Source organism: Hydractinia symbiolongicarpus, chromosome 9 (genome assembly GCF_029227915.1).
Source record: "Hydractinia symbiolongicarpus strain clone_291-10 chromosome 9, HSymV2.1, whole genome shotgun sequence".
Lineage (NCBI taxonomy): Eukaryota > Metazoa > Cnidaria > Hydrozoa > Anthoathecata > Hydractiniidae > Hydractinia > Hydractinia symbiolongicarpus.
The window spans coordinates 9,862,870-9,882,222 of record NC_079883.1 but is presented as its reverse complement, the minus strand read 5'-3'; the positions used below and the strand labels follow the sequence as shown (position 1 = coordinate 9,882,222).

The window sequence follows — 19,353 nt, the reverse complement described above, 5'->3', positions numbered from 1 at the left end:
AAAATATGGCTCGTACAAAGCAAACTGCACGTAAATCTACTGGAGGAAAGGCTCCACGAAAACAACTCGCCACTAAAGCTGCGAGGAAAAGCGCACCAGCTACTGGAGGAGTGAAAAAACCACATCGTTACAGACCTGGTACAGTTGCTCTCAGAGAAATCAGAAGATACCAGAAGTCAACCGAGCTCTTGATCCGCAAGTTGCCTTTCCAGCGTCTTGTGCGAGAAATTGCTCAGGACTTCAAAACAGATCTGCGATTCCAGAGCACAGCCGTTATGGCTCTGCAAGAGGCTTCTGAAGCGTACCTTGTTGGCTTGTTCGAGGATACTAACTTGTGTGCCATTCACGCAAAACGAGTTACAATCATGCCTAAAGACATCCAGTTGGCAAGAAGAATTCGTGGGGAACGTGCCTAAGCATCTTACCAAACAAAAAACGGCTATTTTTATAGCCACACATCCATAAAAAATATTACGGCTAGCTTTTTATATCAAACTTTGTTCTGCTTTCTGTTTAAATTTTATGCTACATAAAAATTTTATGCTACATAAAGTTTGACAATGTTAAAAATATGAAGGGCAAGAAAAGTAAAAGCAAGAAAATAAGAAATTTAAAAACGAAAATACTTAAACTTAGGGAATCTAATCTTAAAATTACTCTTTTTTAACTGTTTAAGTGACTTAAACAAGTTTAACTTTGTACCAAGATAATGTTTTTTTGTAAATGTGTGGCTATAAAAATAGCCGTTTGTTAATGTAATAGCCAGATACACACAAATTATTTTTTTGCGGTCTTCTTTGCTGCCTTTTTGGGAGTCTTTTTGACCTTCTTTGCTGCAGGTTTTTTAGCAACAGGCTTCTTTGTGGGTTTCTTAGCTGCTGGTTTCTTAGCCGAGGCTTTCTTTGTGGCAGGCTTCTTTGCTGCTTTCTTTGGCGTGCTCTTCTTTGCTGGCTTCTTTTTTGGTGTACTTTTCTTTGCAGTAGGCTTCTTTGCCGTTGGCTTTTTTGCTGCGGCCTTTTTCTTAGGTTTTTCTTTTTTTACCTGACCTAGCTTGAATGATCCAGAAGCACCAGTGCCTTTAGTTTGAATCAAATCGCCTGATGTTACTCCTCGTTTAAGAGCCATTTTCAGATGATGATCTGAGTTTTCAGCAACTTTGTAATTTGCATGAATATATTTTGTAATAGCTTGGCGAGATGAACCACCGCGTTCCTTTAGGGTAGCGATAGCAGCCTTGATCATGTCCACATATTTAGGGTGATCAGCTGTCTTCTTTGCAGCAGGTTTCTTCTTGGGTGCGATTTTCTTTGGAGAAGCTGCTTCACTCATTTTTAATGTTTTCTTACAACAATCCAACGATAAACGATGCTTGTTATCACAGTAGAAGTATACTAAACATTACCGTGTAAATGAGATATAATTTAAGACGGTGCGAAGTATGCGGACGTAAAAGTACCACTCCCGGGAATTGATTTGGCGCGAAAACAGAAATGTGTGTTTCTGTACATCGTATAATGTCCGTTTTGGGAGCCGCGACTATGCGAAAGCATGTTAATTTTTATTTGTAGCACGACGCAATAGTCTGAAAGAGAAGCTGCTGGAGTTTGAGGTCTTCAGCATTACATCTACTCTGTTAATTTGGGCTTCTTCCGCGCCCGTGTTAGGATTTTCATAAAGCGTTCTTTGGTTTGCGTTGCGTATGTCGGCCTACATCATCGACACGGCCTGTTTCCGGCTATTAGGAGCAATTCATATATTGGGCACTGCGTTTCGACTTTTTTATTAGACCACAGTAAAAAAATTCACTCACAGAAGTCCCTTTCTTTCATGGCTACAAACACGAAGAATTCTGTCGTAAGTAAAACGAATGCGCAAGCCAAAATAACGATGGGGCGAAGTCATAAGCATCGCCCTGTGGCCCAATGGATAAGGCATCTGACTACGAATCAGGGGATTCCAGGTTCGACTCCTGGCAGGGTCGCACTGTCGCATTTCGGCTGCATGGTCTACTGTGTAACGCGCGCGCACGTTCTGGCGTAATGCGTTGATAAACGGAATGTACGCAGTCATATTGGAAAGTAATATCACGCACTTAGTATCGTCGCCTTTGTTAGCATTCATGTAAGTTACCATCCACTCGCTACAGTCGCTCTCCATCCTACGGCTAAATCAACAGCCGTGATTTTTACTATGTCGCCGTCCATCCGTACGCGGTGACAGTTGTAAGCTTTACAGTAACGTGACATGCTCCACAAGCAGTTACGGTGTGTGGACGATGCCTATCATGGCAACGCTTGTTCTTTATCGCTTCTCGGCCTAATGGCTAAGATCAAGTGTAGTATCTGTTCTTATCAGTTTAATATCTGGTAGGCCATTCTCTGAATGGTCAGTATATTAATCTGATTTTTGGCCTTGGGTCATGGAGGTGGATTCATTCACGCCGTGACCACGGGTTGCCTTGGTGTTGCACTATTACCGATGGCGGCCCACATAAGCAATAAAAGAATAATAGCAGTCCTCTTTCCGACGGCACTCTGCATAGTCTACGGCGGGAACAAAACGCGTACACTGGGGGAGAATACAGCCTATGCCCCGCGACACGGCAGTTTATAACACACTCAAGCCACAAGCATTAACAAACTTTGAAGGGTACCCTCATGCTACGGTGCAGTTCCAACTCATACTTACCTGACGGGGAAGTAAAGACTGATCAATGAGGGTTTTCTTCCAGAGTGAGGCTCTTGCATTGCACTACGCTTGGGCTGACCTCTGCGATTACTGCAAACGTCAGTAACTCGACCGTACAATTTCTGGTAGTGGGGGCCTGCGTCCGCGCTCGCCCCCTCCTTAAGTCAAAATGAATGAGCTTAGAAAAGTTGCGCGGCCAAATGTCGGTGGTGACTTAAACGCTAAGGTAAAACCTCGCTTGGCTGTTACGAAACGTGATTGCGATATAAGTCCTCGGAAGGCGGCGGAATTTTATTTTATTTGCCATTCCGTCAGGGTTATTGGATGATCGGCAATAGATCGAGTTTGTATGCATTTGAAAGCTCTTTTTTCTCGTACTATCACCTGAAAATGTCGTAGGAAAATGTCATAGGAAACACTTTCAACAACCGCCACGTTCCTTAATTGTTATAACAAGAAATATATCACAGCACCATTGAAATGAAAAGGCAACAAATGAAAATGAAAAGCCTACGACACCGGGAGTTCCCAGGCGGTCCCCCATCCAAGTACTATCCCGGCCCGACGATGCTTAACTTCCGTGATCAGACGAGAACGGGTGTGTTCATCGTGGTATGGCCGTAGACATTAGTAGGGGCAAATACGTGCAATTTATTTTGACGTTGTGATCAAATTTTTTTATTTAATTTCTTTGAGTTACTTAGGACAAGGCGTATGCATGGATTATCTATTAGACTTTAAGGTTATAGTTTTGTGAAAAAAACAATGTTTTTTTAAAGATGTGTGGCTATAAAAATAGCCGTTGTTTTCTGAGTGTAGCGGTTTACTTCTTCTGTCCTTTGTCGTTCTTCTTTGGGAGTAAGACAGCTTGAATGTTTGGCAAAACACCACCAGCTGCAATGGTTACACCGCTCAAAAGTTTGTTTAATTCTTCATCATTACGAACAGCCAATTGTAAATGTCTTGGAATAATCCTAGCTTTTTTGTTGTCTCTTGCTGCGTTACCAGCCAACTCCAATATCTCAGCAGATAAATATTCCAAGACGGCTGCTAAGTAAACTGGTGCTCCAGATCCAATTCGGTTAGCATAGTGCCCTCTACGAAGGAATCTATGCACTCTACCGACTGGAAATTGAAGTCCAGCTCTTGAGGATCTTGTCTTGGCTTTAGCCTTAGCTTTTCCACCTTTTCCACGTCCAGACATAACTGCGATTTGATTTGTAAGTTAATACAAAAACGTACGAATATTTAACGTAAGTGTTAACGAAATAAACTTTACTCGTTTTTTCATCATAAAAATAGGATCGAAATCATGTTTTTTTAACCAATCATAATTAAGTATTAAACAAAAGATTTTTTTTTTAACCAATTAAATTGCGTATCGGCGTTTTCGGATCGAATTCGATCCGATTTTTTTACTTATAAACAAAAAGTTTTGACTTGCAGTTTAATGCTTATTTACAAGTTAAGTAGCAAAAATTTTTAACCATGTCTGACGCAGCAGCTAAAGGAGGAAAACAGGCACCTAAAGTAGCCAAGAAAGGTGAAAAAAGAGCCGGCAAAAAAGGAGGAAAGATTGGTGGAACTGGTGAAAAGAAACGCAAGAGAAAGAGAAAGGAAAGTTATGCTATTTACATCTACAATGTTTTGAAACAAGTTCACCCAGATGTCGGAGTTTCAAGCAAAGCTATGAGCATCATGAACTCATTTGTCAACGACATCTTTGAGCGCATTGCTTCCGAAGCTTCGCGTTTGGCTCTTCAAAACAAAAAGTCGACCATCTCTTCTCGTGAAATTCAAACCGCAGTACGTCTTCTCTTGCCTGGAGAACTTGCAAAACACGCAGTCAGTGAAGGAACAAAAGCCGTCACAAAATACACAAGCAGCAAGTAAACCAACGTCTACCAAACACAAACGGTCTTTTTTAAGACCACACATCTTTAAAAAAACATTTACTTGGCGTCACTACAAGTTAACCGAAGTTAATAAAACTTCTAAATAATGTGCTTAAGAACACTAGCCTACATTTAAAATACTTCCCCATGTGTGTGTGTGGATTAGCTTCACTTTTCATACGTATTATTAGCTGTACTTGCAGAAAAGACAAGTACATTGATCCATGTTATTGCTTACATTTAACTTAACCCAGCTTTTCACGGAAACACTCCCAGGCAAATTAACCCTACAAAGTATTTCTAAATCTTTTTTGTGTCATATATGACATAGTATCGTATAGCAATAAATGTAACTGTGACAAGACTTTACACATTGTGTAATTTGGAAGCGTGCACAAAGTAATGTTTTAAAAGATTTGTGGCTATAAAAATAGCCGTTTTTGTTGAGCAATGACAACGCTTAACCTCCGAATCCGTAAAGAGTTCTTCCTTGACGTTTTAAGGCATAAACAACATCCATAGCGGTAACGGTCTTGCGTTTAGCGTGCTCTGTGTAGGTTACAGCATCACGAATAACATTCTCTAAGAAAACCTTCAGTACACCTCTGGTTTCCTCATAGATAAGGCCAGAGATACGTTTGACACCACCTCGTCGAGCAAGACGTCGAATAGCAGGTTTTGTGATTCCCTGAATGTTATCACGAAGAATTTTTCGGTGACGTTTAGCACCTCCTTTTCCCAATCCTTTACCTCCTTTTCCGCGTCCAGACATATTGATATAGTTGCGTACAGAACGAGTACAAAAACAACGTTTGAGTTAACAGAATTCAGACAGCTTTAAAAAGAGGCCATAAAATTACCTACTGCTCGTGGAAACACCCTAATTAACCAATAGAGTTGCGTCATTACAAAATGTTCCGAACATTTTGTACATTTTTTTAAGTAAAACTGTAGTTTTTTTAAAAATTCGTGGTCTTAATGTTTCAGTAAGGCAATAAATTTGGCATCGTTGGAATTCGCCAAACCTTCTGCTACTTACTAAAAAAAAAAAAAGTCAAAAGCTTTTGTGTATCAGAAGATACAGCCGTTTTCCCGTAGCCAAAAAACACAGATTTTATAAAAATGTTAAAGTAATGAGCGTAATGTCATTATGCAGCCAATCAGAAATTACTTTCTTAGCACCAATCAAATGGTTTGTTTTGAACCTTAGCTGTCAATCAATATGAGAAATAAAACTTTGGCGCGATAGTGCATTTTAGACCGTCTTGTGTATCCGTACTACATCGACTTCTTAAAATATGGCTCGTACAAAGCAAACTGCACGTAAATCTACTGGAGGAAAGGCTCCACGAAAACAACTCGCCACTAAAGCTGCGAGGAAAAGCGCACCAGCTACTGGAGGAGTGAAAAAACCACATCGTTACAGACCTGGTACAGTTGCTCTCAGAGAAATCAGAAGATACCAGAAGTCAACCGAGCTCTTGATCCGCAAGTTGCCTTTCCAGCGTCTTGTGCGAGAAATTGCTCAGGACTTCAAAACAGATCTGCGATTCCAGAGCACAGCCGTTATGGCTCTGCAAGAGGCTTCTGAAGCGTACCTTGTTGGCTTGTTCGAGGATACTAACTTGTGTGCCATTCACGCAAAACGAGTTACAATCATGCCTAAAGACATCCAGTTGGCAAGAAGAATTCGTGGGGAACGTGCCTAAGCATCTTACCAAACAAAAAACGGCTATTTTTATAGCCACACATCCATAAAAAATATTACGGCTAGCTTTTTATATCAAACTTTGTTCTGCTTTCTGTTTAAATTTTATGCTACATAAAAATTTTATGCTACATAAAGTTTGACAATGTTAAAAATATGAAGGGCAAGAAAAGTAAAAGCAAGAAAATAAGAAATTTAAAAACGAAAATACTTAAACTTAGGGAATCTAATCTTAAAATTACTCTTTTTTAACTGTTTAAGTGACTTAAACAAGTTTAACTTTGTACCAAGATAATGTTTTTTTGTAAATGTGTGGCTATAAAAATAGCCGTTTGTTAATGTAATAGCCAGATACACACAAATTATTTTTTTGCGGTCTTCTTTGCTGCCTTTTTGGGAGTCTTTTTGACCTTCTTTGCTGCAGGTTTTTTAGCAACAGGCTTCTTTGTGGGTTTCTTAGCTGCTGGTTTCTTAGCCGAGGCTTTCTTTGTGGCAGGCTTCTTTGCTGCTTTCTTTGGCGTGCTCTTCTTTGCTGGCTTCTTTTTTGGTGTACTTTTCTTTGCAGTAGGCTTCTTTGCCGTTGGCTTTTTTGCTGCGGCCTTTTTCTTAGGTTTTTCTTTTTTTACCTGACCTAGCTTGAATGATCCAGAAGCACCAGTGCCTTTAGTTTGAATCAAATCGCCTGATGTTACTCCTCGTTTAAGAGCCATTTTCAGATGATGATCTGAGTTTTCAGCAACTTTGTAATTTGCATGAATATATTTTGTAATAGCTTGGCGAGATGAACCACCGCGTTCCTTTAGGGTAGCGATAGCAGCCTTGATCATGTCCACATATTTAGGGTGATCAGCTGTCTTCTTTGCAGCAGGTTTCTTCTTGGGTGCGATTTTCTTTGGAGAAGCTGCTTCACTCATTTTTAATGTTTTCTTACAACAATCCAACGATAAACGATGCTTGTTATCACAGTAGAAGTATACTAAACATTACCGTGTAAATGAGATATAATTTAAGACGGTGCGAAGTATGCGGACGTAAAAGTACCACTCCCGGGAATTGATTTGGCGCGAAAACAGAAATGTGTGTTTCTGTACATCGTATAATGTCCGTTCTGGGAGCCGCGACTATGCGAAAGCATGTTAATTTTTATTTGTAGCACGACGCAATAGTCTGAAAGAGAAGCTGCTGGAGTTTGAGGTCTTCAGCATTACATCTACTCTGTTAATTTGGGCTTCTTCCGCGCCCGTGTTAGGATTTTCATAAAGCGTTCTTTGGTTTGCGTTGCGTATGTCGGCCTACATCATCGACACGGCCTGTTTCCGGCTATTAGGAGCAATTCATATATTGGGCACTGCGTTTCGACTTTTTTATTAGACCACAGTAAAAAAATTCACTCACAGAAGTCCCTTTCTTTCATGGCTACAAACACGAAGAATTCTGTCGTAAGTAAAACGAATGCGCAAGCCAAAATAACGATGGGGCGAAGTCATAAGCATCGCCCTGTGGCCCAATGGATAAGGCATCTGACTACGAATCAGGGGATTCCAGGTTCGACTCCTGGCAGGGTCGCACTGTCGCATTTCGGCTGCATGGTCTACTGTGTAACGCGCGCGCACGTTCTGGCGTAATGCGTTGATAAACGGAATGTACGCAGTCATATTGGAAAGTAATATCACGCACTTAGTATCGTCGCCTTTGTTAGCATTCATGTAAGTTACCATCCACTCGCTACAGTCGCTCTCCATCCTACGGCTAAATCAACAGCCGTGATTTTTACTATGTCGCCGTCCATCCGTACGCGGTGACAGTTGTAAGCTTTACAGTAACGTGACATGCTCCACAAGCAGTTACGGTGTGTGGACGATGCCTATCATGGCAACGCTTGTTCTTTATCGCTTCTCGGCCTAATGGCTAAGATCAAGTGTAGTATCTGTTCTTATCAGTTTAATATCTGGTAGGCCATTCTCTGAATGGTCAGTATATTAATCTGATTTTTGGCCTTGGGTCATGGAGGTGGATTCATTCACGCCGTGACCACGGGTTGCCTTGGTGTTGCACTATTACCGATGGCGGCCCACATAAGCAATAAAAGAATAATAGCAGTCCTCTTTCCGACGGCACTCTGCATAGTCTACGGCGGGAACAAAACGCGTACACTGGGGGAGAATACAGCCTATGCCCCGCGACACGGCAGTTTATAACACACTCAAGCCACAAGCATTAACAAACTTTGAAGGGTACCCTCATGCTACGGTGCAGTTCCAACTCATACTTACCTGACGGGGAAGTAAAGACTGATCAATGAGGGTTTTCTTCCAGAGTGAGGCTCTTGCATTGCACTACGCTTGGGCTGACCTCTGCGATTACTGCAAACGTCAGTAACTCGACCGTACAATTTCTGGTAGTGGGGGCCTGCGTCCGCGCTCGCCCCCTCCTTAAGTCAAAATGAATGAGCTTAGAAAAGTTGCGCGGCCAAATGTCGGTGGTGACTTAAACGCTAAGGTAAAACCTCGCTTGGCTGTTACGAAACGTGATTGCGATATAAGTCCTCGGAAGGCGGCGGAATTTTATTTTATTTGCCATTCCGTCAGGGTTATTGGATGATCGGCAATAGATCGAGTTTGTATGCATTTGAAAGCTCTTTTTTCTCGTACTATCACCTGAAAATGTCGTAGGAAAATGTCATAGGAAACACTTTCAACAACCGCCACGTTCCTTAATTGTTATAACAAGAAATATATCACAGCACCATTGAAATGAAAAGGCAACAAATGAAAATGAAAAGCCTACGACACCGGGAGTTCCCAGGCGGTCCCCCATCCAAGTACTATCCCGGCCCGACGATGCTTAACTTCCGTGATCAGACGAGAACGGGTGTGTTCATCGTGGTATGGCCGTAGACATTAGTAGGGGCAAATACGTGCAATTTATTTTGACGTTGTGATCAAATTTTTTTATTTAATTTCTTTGAGTTACTTAGGACAAGGCGTATGCATGGATTATCTATTAGACTTTAAGGTTATAGTTTTGTGAAAAAAACAATGTTTTTTTAAAGATGTGTGGCTATAAAAATAGCCGTTGTTTTCTGAGTGTAGCGGTTTACTTCTTCTGTCCTTTGTCGTTCTTCTTTGGGAGTAAGACAGCTTGAATGTTTGGCAAAACACCACCAGCTGCAATGGTTACACCGCTCAAAAGTTTGTTTAATTCTTCATCATTACGAACAGCCAATTGTAAATGTCTTGGAATAATCCTAGCTTTTTTGTTGTCTCTTGCTGCGTTACCAGCCAACTCCAATATCTCAGCAGATAAATATTCCAAGACGGCTGCTAAGTAAACTGGTGCTCCAGATCCAATTCGGTTAGCATAGTGCCCTCTACGAAGGAATCTATGCACTCTACCGACTGGAAATTGAAGTCCAGCTCTTGAGGATCTTGTCTTGGCTTTAGCCTTAGCTTTTCCACCTTTTCCACGTCCAGACATAACTGCGATTTGATTTGTAAGTTAATACAAAAACGTACGAATATTTAACGTAAGTGTTAACGAAATAAACTTTACTCGTTTTTTCATCATAAAAATAGGATCGAAATCATGTTTTTTTAACCAATCATAATTAAGTATTAAACAAAAGATTTTTTTTTTAACCAATTAAATTGCGTATCGGCGTTTTCGGATCGAATTCGATCCGATTTTTTTACTTATAAACAAAAAGTTTTGACTTGCAGTTTAATGCTTATTTACAAGTTAAGTAGCAAAAATTTTTAACCATGTCTGACGCAGCAGCTAAAGGAGGAAAACAGGCACCTAAAGTAGCCAAGAAAGGTGAAAAAAGAGCCGGCAAAAAAGGAGGAAAGATTGGTGGAACTGGTGAAAAGAAACGCAAGAGAAAGAGAAAGGAAAGTTATGCTATTTACATCTACAATGTTTTGAAACAAGTTCACCCAGATGTCGGAGTTTCAAGCAAAGCTATGAGCATCATGAACTCATTTGTCAACGACATCTTTGAGCGCATTGCTTCCGAAGCTTCGCGTTTGGCTCTTCAAAACAAAAAGTCGACCATCTCTTCTCGTGAAATTCAAACCGCAGTACGTCTTCTCTTGCCTGGAGAACTTGCAAAACACGCAGTCAGTGAAGGAACAAAAGCCGTCACAAAATACACAAGCAGCAAGTAAACCAACGTCTACCAAACACAAACGGTCTTTTTTAAGACCACACATCTTTAAAAAAACATTTACTTGGCGTCACTACAAGTTAACCGAAGTTAATAAAACTTCTAAATAATGTGCTTAAGAACACTAGCCTACATTTAAAATACTTCCCCATGTGTGTGTGTGGATTAGCTTCACTTTTCATACGTATTATTAGCTGTACTTGCAGAAAAGACAAGTACATTGATCCATGTTATTGCTTACATTTAACTTAACCCAGCTTTTCACGGAAACACTCCCAGGCAAATTAACCCTACAAAGTATTTCTAAATTTTTTTTGTGTCATATATGACATAGTATCGTATAGCAATAAATGTAACTGTGACAAGACTTTACACATTGTGTAATTTGGAAGCGTGCACAAAGTAATGTTTTAAAAGATTTGTGGCTATAAAAATAGCCGTTTTTGTTGAGCAATGACAACGCTTAACCTCCGAATCCGTAAAGAGTTCTTCCTTGACGTTTTAAGGCATAAACAACATCCATAGCGGTAACGGTCTTGCGTTTAGCGTGCTCTGTGTAGGTTACAGCATCACGAATAACATTCTCTAAGAAAACCTTCAGTACACCTCTGGTTTCCTCATAGATAAGGCCAGAGATACGTTTGACACCACCTCGTCGAGCAAGACGTCGAATAGCAGGTTTTGTGATTCCCTGAATGTTATCACGAAGAATTTTTCGGTGACGTTTAGCACCTCCTTTTCCCAATCCTTTACCTCCTTTTCCGCGTCCAGACATATTGATATAGTTGCGTACAGAACGAGTACAAAAACAACGTTTGAGTTAACAGAATTCAGACAGCTTTAAAAAGAGGCCATAAAATTACCTACTGCTCGTGGAAACACCCTAATTAACCAATAGAGTTGCGTCATTACAAAATGTTCCGAACATTTTGTACATTTTTTTAAGTAAAACTGTAGTTTTTTTAAAAATTCGTGGTCTTAATGTTTCAGTAAGGCAATAAATTTGGCATCGTTGGAATTCGCCAAACCTTCTGCTACTTACTAAAAAAAAAAAAAGTCAAAAGCTTTTGTGTATCAGAAGATACAGCCGTTTTCCCGTAGCCAAAAAACACAGATTTTATAAAAATGTTAAAGTAATGAGCGTAATGTCATTATGCAGCCAATCAGAAATTACTTTCTTAGCACCAATCAAATGGTTTGTTTTGAACCTTAGCTGTCAATCAATATGAGAAATAAAACTTTGGCGCGATAGTGCATTTTAGACCGTCTTGTGTATCCGTACTACATCGACTTCTTAAAATATGGCTCGTACAAAGCAAACTGCACGTAAATCTACTGGAGGAAAGGCTCCACGAAAACAACTCGCCACTAAAGCTGCGAGGAAAAGCGCACCAGCTACTGGAGGAGTGAAAAAACCACATCGTTACAGACCTGGTACAGTTGCTCTCAGAGAAATCAGAAGATACCAGAAGTCAACCGAGCTCTTGATCCGCAAGTTGCCTTTCCAGCGTCTTGTGCGAGAAATTGCTCAGGACTTCAAAACAGATCTGCGATTCCAGAGCACAGCCGTTATGGCTCTGCAAGAGGCTTCTGAAGCGTACCTTGTTGGCTTGTTCGAGGATACTAACTTGTGTGCCATTCACGCAAAACGAGTTACAATCATGCCTAAAGACATCCAGTTGGCAAGAAGAATTCGTGGGGAACGTGCCTAAGCATCTTACCAAACAAAAAACGGCTATTTTTATAGCCACACATCCATAAAAAATATTACGGCTAGCTTTTTATATCAAACTTTGTTCTGCTTTCTGTTTAAATTTTATGCTACATAAAAATTTTATGCTACATAAAGTTTGACAATGTTAAAAATATGAAGGGCAAGAAAAGTAAAAGCAAGAAAATAAGAAATTTAAAAACGAAAATACTTAAACTTAGGGAATCTAATCTTAAAATTACTCTTTTTTAACTGTTTAAGTGACTTAAACAAGTTTAACTTTGTACCAAGATAATGTTTTTTTGTAAATGTGTGGCTATAAAAATAGCCGTTTGTTAATGTAATAGCCAGATACACACAAATTATTTTTTTGCGGTCTTCTTTGCTGCCTTTTTGGGAGTCTTTTTGACCTTCTTTGCTGCAGGTTTTTTAGCAACAGGCTTCTTTGTGGGTTTCTTAGCTGCTGGTTTCTTAGCCGAGGCTTTCTTTGTGGCAGGCTTCTTTGCTGCTTTCTTTGGCGTGCTCTTCTTTGCTGGCTTCTTTTTTGGTGTACTTTTCTTTGCAGTAGGCTTCTTTGCCGTTGGCTTTTTTGCTGCGGCCTTTTTCTTAGGTTTTTCTTTTTTTACCTGACCTAGCTTGAATGATCCAGAAGCACCAGTGCCTTTAGTTTGAATCAAATCGCCTGATGTTACTCCTCGTTTAAGAGCCATTTTCAGATGATGATCTGAGTTTTCAGCAACTTTGTAATTTGCATGAATATATTTTGTAATAGCTTGGCGAGATGAACCACCGCGTTCCTTTAGGGTAGCGATAGCAGCCTTGATCATGTCCACATATTTAGGGTGATCAGCTGTCTTCTTTGCAGCAGGTTTCTTCTTGGGTGCGATTTTCTTTGGAGAAGCTGCTTCACTCATTTTTAATGTTTTCTTACAACAATCCAACGATAAACGATGCTTGTTATCACAGTAGAAGTATACTAAACATTACCGTGTAAATGAGATATAATTTAAGACGGTGCGAAGTATGCGGACGTAAAAGTACCACTCCCGGGAATTGATTTGGCGCGAAAACAGAAATGTGTGTTTCTGTACATCGTATAATGTCCGTTTTGGGAGCCGCGACTATGCGAAAGCATGTTAATTTTTATTTGTAGCACGACGCAATAGTCTGAAAGAGAAGCTGCTGGAGTTTGAGGTCTTCAGCATTACATCTACTCTGTTAATTTGGGCTTCTTCCGCGCCCGTGTTAGGATTTTCATAAAGCGTTCTTTGGTTTGCGTTGCGTATGTCGGCCTACATCATCGACACGGCCTGTTTCCGGCTATTAGGAGCAATTCATATATTGGGCACTGCGTTTCGACTTTTTTATTAGACCACAGTAAAAAAATTCACTCACAGAAGTCCCTTTCTTTCATGGCTACAAACACGAAGAATTCTGTCGTAAGTAAAACGAATGCGCAAGCCAAAATAACGATGGGGCGAAGTCATAAGCATCGCCCTGTGGCCCAATGGATAAGGCATCTGACTACGAATCAGGGGATTCCAGGTTCGACTCCTGGCAGGGTCGCACTGTCGCATTTCGGCTGCATGGTCTACTGTGTAACGCGCGCGCACGTTCTGGCGTAATGCGTTGATAAACGGAATGTACGCAGTCATATTGGAAAGTAATATCACGCACTTAGTATCGTCGCCTTTGTTAGCATTCATGTAAGTTACCATCCACTCGCTACAGTCGCTCTCCATCCTACGGCTAAATCAACAGCCGTGATTTTTACTATGTCGCCGTCCATCCGTACGCGGTGACAGTTGTAAGCTTTACAGTAACGTGACATGCTCCACAAGCAGTTACGGTGTGTGGACGATGCCTATCATGGCAACGCTTGTTCTTTATCGCTTCTCGGCCTAATGGCTAAGATCAAGTGTAGTATCTGTTCTTATCAGTTTAATATCTGGTAGGCCATTCTCTGAATGGTCAGTATATTAATCTGATTTTTGGCCTTGGGTCATGGAGGTGGATTCATTCACGCCGTGACCACGGGTTGCCTTGGTGTTGCACTATTACCGATGGCGGCCCACATAAGCAATAAAAGAATAATAGCAGTCCTCTTTCCGACGGCACTCTGCATAGTCTACGGCGGGAACAAAACGCGTACACTGGGGGAGAATACAGCCTATGCCCCGCGACACGGCAGTTTATAACACACTCAAGCCACAAGCATTAACAAACTTTGAAGGGTACCCTCATGCTACGGTGCAGTTCCAACTCATACTTACCTGACGGGGAAGTAAAGACTGATCAATGAGGGTTTTCTTCCAGAGTGAGGCTCTTGCATTGCACTACGCTTGGGCTGACCTCTGCGATTACTGCAAACGTCAGTAACTCGACCGTACAATTTCTGGTAGTGGGGGCCTGCGTCCGCGCTCGCCCCCTCCTTAAGTCAAAATGAATGAGCTTAGAAAAGTTGCGCGGCCAAATGTCGGTGGTGACTTAAACGCTAAGGTAAAACCTCGCTTGGCTGTTACGAAACGTGATTGCGATATAAGTCCTCGGAAGGCGGCGGAATTTTATTTTATTTGCCATTCCGTCAGGGTTATTGGATGATCGGCAATAGATCGAGTTTGTATGCATTTGAAAGCTCTTTTTTCTCGTACTATCACCTGAAAATGTCGTAGGAAAATGTCATAGGAAACACTTTCAACAACCGCCACGTTCCTTAATTGTTATAACAAGAAATATATCACAGCACCATTGAAATGAAAAGGCAACAAATGAAAATGAAAAGCCTACGACACCGGGAGTTCCCAGGCGGTCCCCCATCCAAGTACTATCCCGGCCCGACGATGCTTAACTTCCGTGATCAGACGAGAACGGGTGTGTTCATCGTGGTATGGCCGTAGACATTAGTAGGGGCAAATACGTGCAATTTATTTTGACGTTGTGATCAAATTTTTTTATTTAATTTCTTTGAGTTACTTAGGACAAGGCGTATGCATGGATTATCTATTAGACTTTAAGGTTATAGTTTTGTGAAAAAAACAATGTTTTTTTAAAGATGTGTGGCTATAAAAATAGCCGTTGTTTTCTGAGTGTAGCGGTTTACTTCTTCTGTCCTTTGTCGTTCTTCTTTGGGAGTAAGACAGCTTGAATGTTTGGCAAAACACCACCAGCTGCAATGGTTACACCGCTCAAAAGTTTGTTTAATTCTTCATCATTACGAACAGCCAATTGTAAATGTCTTGGAATAATCCTAGCTTTTTTGTTGTCTCTTGCTGCGTTACCAGCCAACTCCAATATCTCAGCAGATAAATATTCCAAGACGGCTGCTAAGTAAACTGGTGCTCCAGATCCAATTCGGTTAGCATAGTGCCCTCTACGAAGGAATCTATGCACTCTACCGACTGGAAATTGAAGTCCAGCTCTTGAGGATCTTGTCTTGGCTTTAGCCTTAGCTTTTCCACCTTTTCCACGTCCAGACATAACTGCGATTTGATTTGTAAGTTAATACAAAAACGTACGAATATTTAACGTAAGTGTTAACGAAATAAACTTTACTCGTTTTTTCATCATAAAAATAGGATCGAAATCATGTTTTTTTAACCAATCATAATTAAGTATTAAACAAAAGATTTTTTTTTTAACCAATTAAATTGCGTATCGGCGTTTTCGGATCGAATTCGATCCGATTTTTTTACTTATAAACAAAAAGTTTTGACTTGCAGTTTAATGCTTATTTACAAGTTAAGTAGCAAAAATTTTTAACCATGTCTGACGCAGCAGCTAAAGGAGGAAAACAGGCACCTAAAGTAGCCAAGAAAGGTGAAAAAAGAGCCGGCAAAAAAGGAGGAAAGATTGGTGGAACTGGTGAAAAGAAACGCAAGAGAAAGAGAAAGGAAAGTTATGCTATTTACATCTACAATGTTTTGAAACAAGTTCACCCAGATGTCGGAGTTTCAAGCAAAGCTATGAGCATCATGAACTCATTTGTCAACGACATCTTTGAGCGCATTGCTTCCGAAGCTTCGCGTTTGGCTCTTCAAAACAAAAAGTCGACCATCTCTTCTCGTGAAATTCAAACCGCAGTACGTCTTCTCTTGCCTGGAGAACTTGCAAAACACGCAGTCAGTGAAGGAACAAAAGCCGTCACAAAATACACAAGCAGCAAGTAAACCAACGTCTACCAAACACAAACGGTCTTTTTTAAGACCACACATCTTTAAAAAAACATTTACTTGGCGTCACTACAAGTTAACCGAAGTTAATAAAACTTCTAAATAATGTGCTTAAGAACACTAGCCTACATTTAAAATACTTCCCCATGTGTGTGTGTGGATTAGCTTCACTTTTCATACGTATTATTAGCTGTACTTGCAGAAAAGACAAGTACATTGATCCATGTTATTGCTTACATTTAACTTAACCCAGCTTTTCACGGAAACACTCCCAGGCAAATTAACCCTACAAAGTATTTCTAAATTTTTTTTGTGTCATATATGACATAGTATCGTATAGCAATAAATGTAACTGTGACAAGACTTTACACATTGTGTAATTTGGAAGCGTGCACAAAGTAATGTTTTAAAAGATTTGTGGCTATAAAAATAGCCGTTTTTGTTGAGCAATGACAACGCTTAACCTCCGAATCCGTAAAGAGTTCTTCCTTGACGTTTTAAGGCATAAACAACATCCATAGCGGTAACGGTCTTGCGTTTAGCGTGCTCTGTGTAGGTTACAGCATCACGAATAACATTCTCTAAGAAAACCTTCAGTACACCTCTGGTTTCCTCATAGATAAGGCCAGAGATACGTTTGACACCACCTCGTCGAGCAAGACGTCGAATAGCAGGTTTTGTGATTCCCTGAATGTTATCACGAAGAATTTTTCGGTGACGTTTAGCACCTCCTTTTCCCAATCCTTTACCTCCTTTTCCGCGTCCAGACATATTGATATAGTTGCGTACAGAACGAGTACAAAAACAACGTTTGAGTTAACAGAATTCAGACAGCTTTAAAAAGAGGCCATAAAATTACCTACTGCTCGTGGAAACACCCTAATTAACCAATAGAGTTGCGTCATTACAAAATGTTCCGAACATTTTGTACATTTTTTTAAGTAAAACTGTAGTTTTTTTAAAAATTCGTGGTCTTAATGTTTCAGTAAGGCAATAAATTTGGCATCGTTGGAATTCGCCAAACCTTCTGCTACTTACTAAAAAAAAAAAAAGTCAAAAGCTTTTGTGTATCAGAAGATACAGCCGTTTTCCCGTAGCCAAAAAACACAGATTTTATAAAAATGTTAAAGTAATGAGCGTAATGTCATTATGCAGCCAATCAGAAATTACTTTCTTAGCACCAATCAAATGGTTTGTTTTGAACCTTAGCTGTCAATCAATATGAGAAATAAAACTTTGGCGCGATAGTGCATTTTAGACCGTCTTGTGTATCCGTACTACATCGACTTCTTAAAATATGGCTCGTACAAAGCAAACTGCACGTAAATCTACTGGAGGAAAGGCTCCACGAAAACAACTCGCCACTAAAGCTGCGAGGAAAAGCGCACCAGCTACTGGAGGAGTGAAAAAACCACATCGTTACAGACCTGGTACAGTTGCTCTCAGAGAAATCAGAAGATACCAGAAGTCAACCGAGCTCTTGATCCGCAAGTTGCCTTTCCAGCGTCTTGTGCGAGAAATTGCTCAGGACTTCAAAACAGATCTGCGATTCCAGAGCACAGCCGTTATGGCTCTGCAAGAGGCTTCTGAAGCGTACCTTGTTGGCTTGTTCGAGGATACTAACTTGTGTGCCATTCACGCAAAACGAGTTACAATCATGCCTAAAGACATCCAGTTGGCAAGAAGAATTCGTGGGGAACGTGCCTAAGCATCTTACCAAACAAAAAACGGCTATTTTTATAGCCACACATCCATAAAAAATATTACGGCTAGCTTTTTATATCAAACTTTGTTCTGCTTTCTGTTTAAATTTTATGCTACATAAAAATTTTATGCTACATAAAGTTTGACAATGTTAAAAATATGAAGGGCAAGAAAAGTAAAAGCAAGAAAATAAGAAATTTAAAAACGAAAATACTTAAACTTAGGGAATCTAATCTTAAAATTACTCTTTTTTAACTGTTTAAGTGACTTAAACAAGTTTAACTTTGTACCAAGATAATGTTTTTTTGTAAATGTGTGGCTATAAAAATAGCCGTTTGTTAATGTAATAGCCAGATACACACAAATTATTTTTTTGCGGTCTTCTTTGCTGCCTTTTTGGGAGTCTTTTTGACCTTCTTTGCTGCAGGTTTTTTAGCAACAGGCTTCTTTGTGGGTTTCTTAGCTGCTGGTTTCTTAGCCGAGGCTTTCTTTGTGGCAGGCTTCTTTGCTGCTTTCTTTGGCGTGCTCTTCTTTGCTGGCTTCTTTTTTGGTGTACTTTTCTTTGCAGTAGGCTTCTTTGCCGTTGGCTTTTTTGCTGCGGCCTTTTTCTTAGGTTTTTCTTTTTTTACCTGACCTAGCTTGAATGATCCAGAAGCACCAGTGCCTTTAGTTTGAATCAAATCGCCTGATGTTACTCCTCGTTTAAGAGCCATTTTCAGATGATGATCTGAGTTTTCAGCAACTTTGTAATTTGCATGAATATATTTTGTAATAGCTTGGCGAGATGAACCACCGCGTTCCTTTAGGGTAGCGATAGCAGCCTTGATCATGTCCACATATTTAGGGTGATCAGCTGTCTTCTTTGCAGCAGGTTTCTTCTTGGGTGCGATTTTCTTTGGAGAAGCTGCTTCACTCATTTTTAATGTTTTCTTACAACAATCCAACGATAAACGATGCTTGTTATCACAGTAGAAGTATACTAAACATTACCGTGTAAATGAGATATAATTTAAGACGGTGCGAAGTATGCGGACGTAAAAGTACCACTCCCGGGAATTGATTTGGCGCGAAAACAGAAATGTGTGTTTCTGTACATCGTATAATGTCCGTTTTGGGAGCCGCGACTATGCGAAAGCATGTTAATTTTTATTTGTAGCACGACGCAATAGTCTGAAAGAGAAGCTGCTGGAGTTTGAGGTCTTCAGCATTACATCTACTCTGTTAATTTGGGCTTCTTCCGCGCCCGTGTTAGGATTTTCATAAAGCGTTCTTTGGTTTGCGTTGCGTATGTCGGCCTACATCATCGACACGGC

The 19,353-nt window shown here is 40.3% G+C and overlaps 9 non-coding genes across 9 annotated transcripts; 6 read left to right on the top strand and 3 right to left on the bottom strand.

Annotated features, from left to right (window-relative positions):
- Nucleotides 1-2,303: 2,303 nt before the first annotated feature.
- On the top strand, nt 2,304-2,495 carry LOC130661031 (U2 spliceosomal RNA). Its single transcript, XR_008988226.1, has one exon. It is a non-coding gene; the product is annotated as a U2 spliceosomal RNA (small nuclear RNA).
- A 185-nt stretch (nt 2,496-2,680) lies between these two features.
- On the top strand, nt 2,681-2,845 carry LOC130659984 (U1 spliceosomal RNA). Its single transcript, XR_008987187.1, has one exon. It is a non-coding gene; the product is annotated as a U1 spliceosomal RNA (small nuclear RNA).
- Nucleotides 2,846-3,195: 350 nt separating this feature from the next.
- Nucleotides 3,196-3,314, bottom strand: LOC130661718 (5S ribosomal RNA). Its single transcript, XR_008988895.1, has one exon. It is a non-coding gene; the product is annotated as a 5S ribosomal RNA (ribosomal RNA).
- A 4,865-nt stretch (nt 3,315-8,179) lies between these two features.
- Nucleotides 8,180-8,371, top strand: LOC130661030 (U2 spliceosomal RNA). Its single transcript, XR_008988225.1, has one exon. It is a non-coding gene; the product is annotated as a U2 spliceosomal RNA (small nuclear RNA).
- Nucleotides 8,372-8,556: 185 nt separating this feature from the next.
- LOC130659983 (U1 spliceosomal RNA) lies at nt 8,557-8,721 on the top strand. The gene has a single exon (XR_008987186.1). It is a non-coding gene; the product is annotated as a U1 spliceosomal RNA (small nuclear RNA).
- A 350-nt stretch (nt 8,722-9,071) lies between these two features.
- LOC130661717 (5S ribosomal RNA) lies at nt 9,072-9,190 on the bottom strand. Its single transcript, XR_008988894.1, has one exon. It is a non-coding gene; the product is annotated as a 5S ribosomal RNA (ribosomal RNA).
- A 4,865-nt stretch (nt 9,191-14,055) lies between these two features.
- Nucleotides 14,056-14,247, top strand: LOC130661028 (U2 spliceosomal RNA). The gene has a single exon (XR_008988224.1). It is a non-coding gene; the product is annotated as a U2 spliceosomal RNA (small nuclear RNA).
- Nucleotides 14,248-14,432: 185 nt separating this feature from the next.
- Nucleotides 14,433-14,597, top strand: LOC130659982 (U1 spliceosomal RNA). Its single transcript, XR_008987185.1, has one exon. It is a non-coding gene; the product is annotated as a U1 spliceosomal RNA (small nuclear RNA).
- A 350-nt stretch (nt 14,598-14,947) lies between these two features.
- On the bottom strand, nt 14,948-15,066 carry LOC130661716 (5S ribosomal RNA). Its single transcript, XR_008988893.1, has one exon. It is a non-coding gene; the product is annotated as a 5S ribosomal RNA (ribosomal RNA).
- Between the last annotated feature and the right edge of the window lie 4,287 nt (nt 15,067-19,353).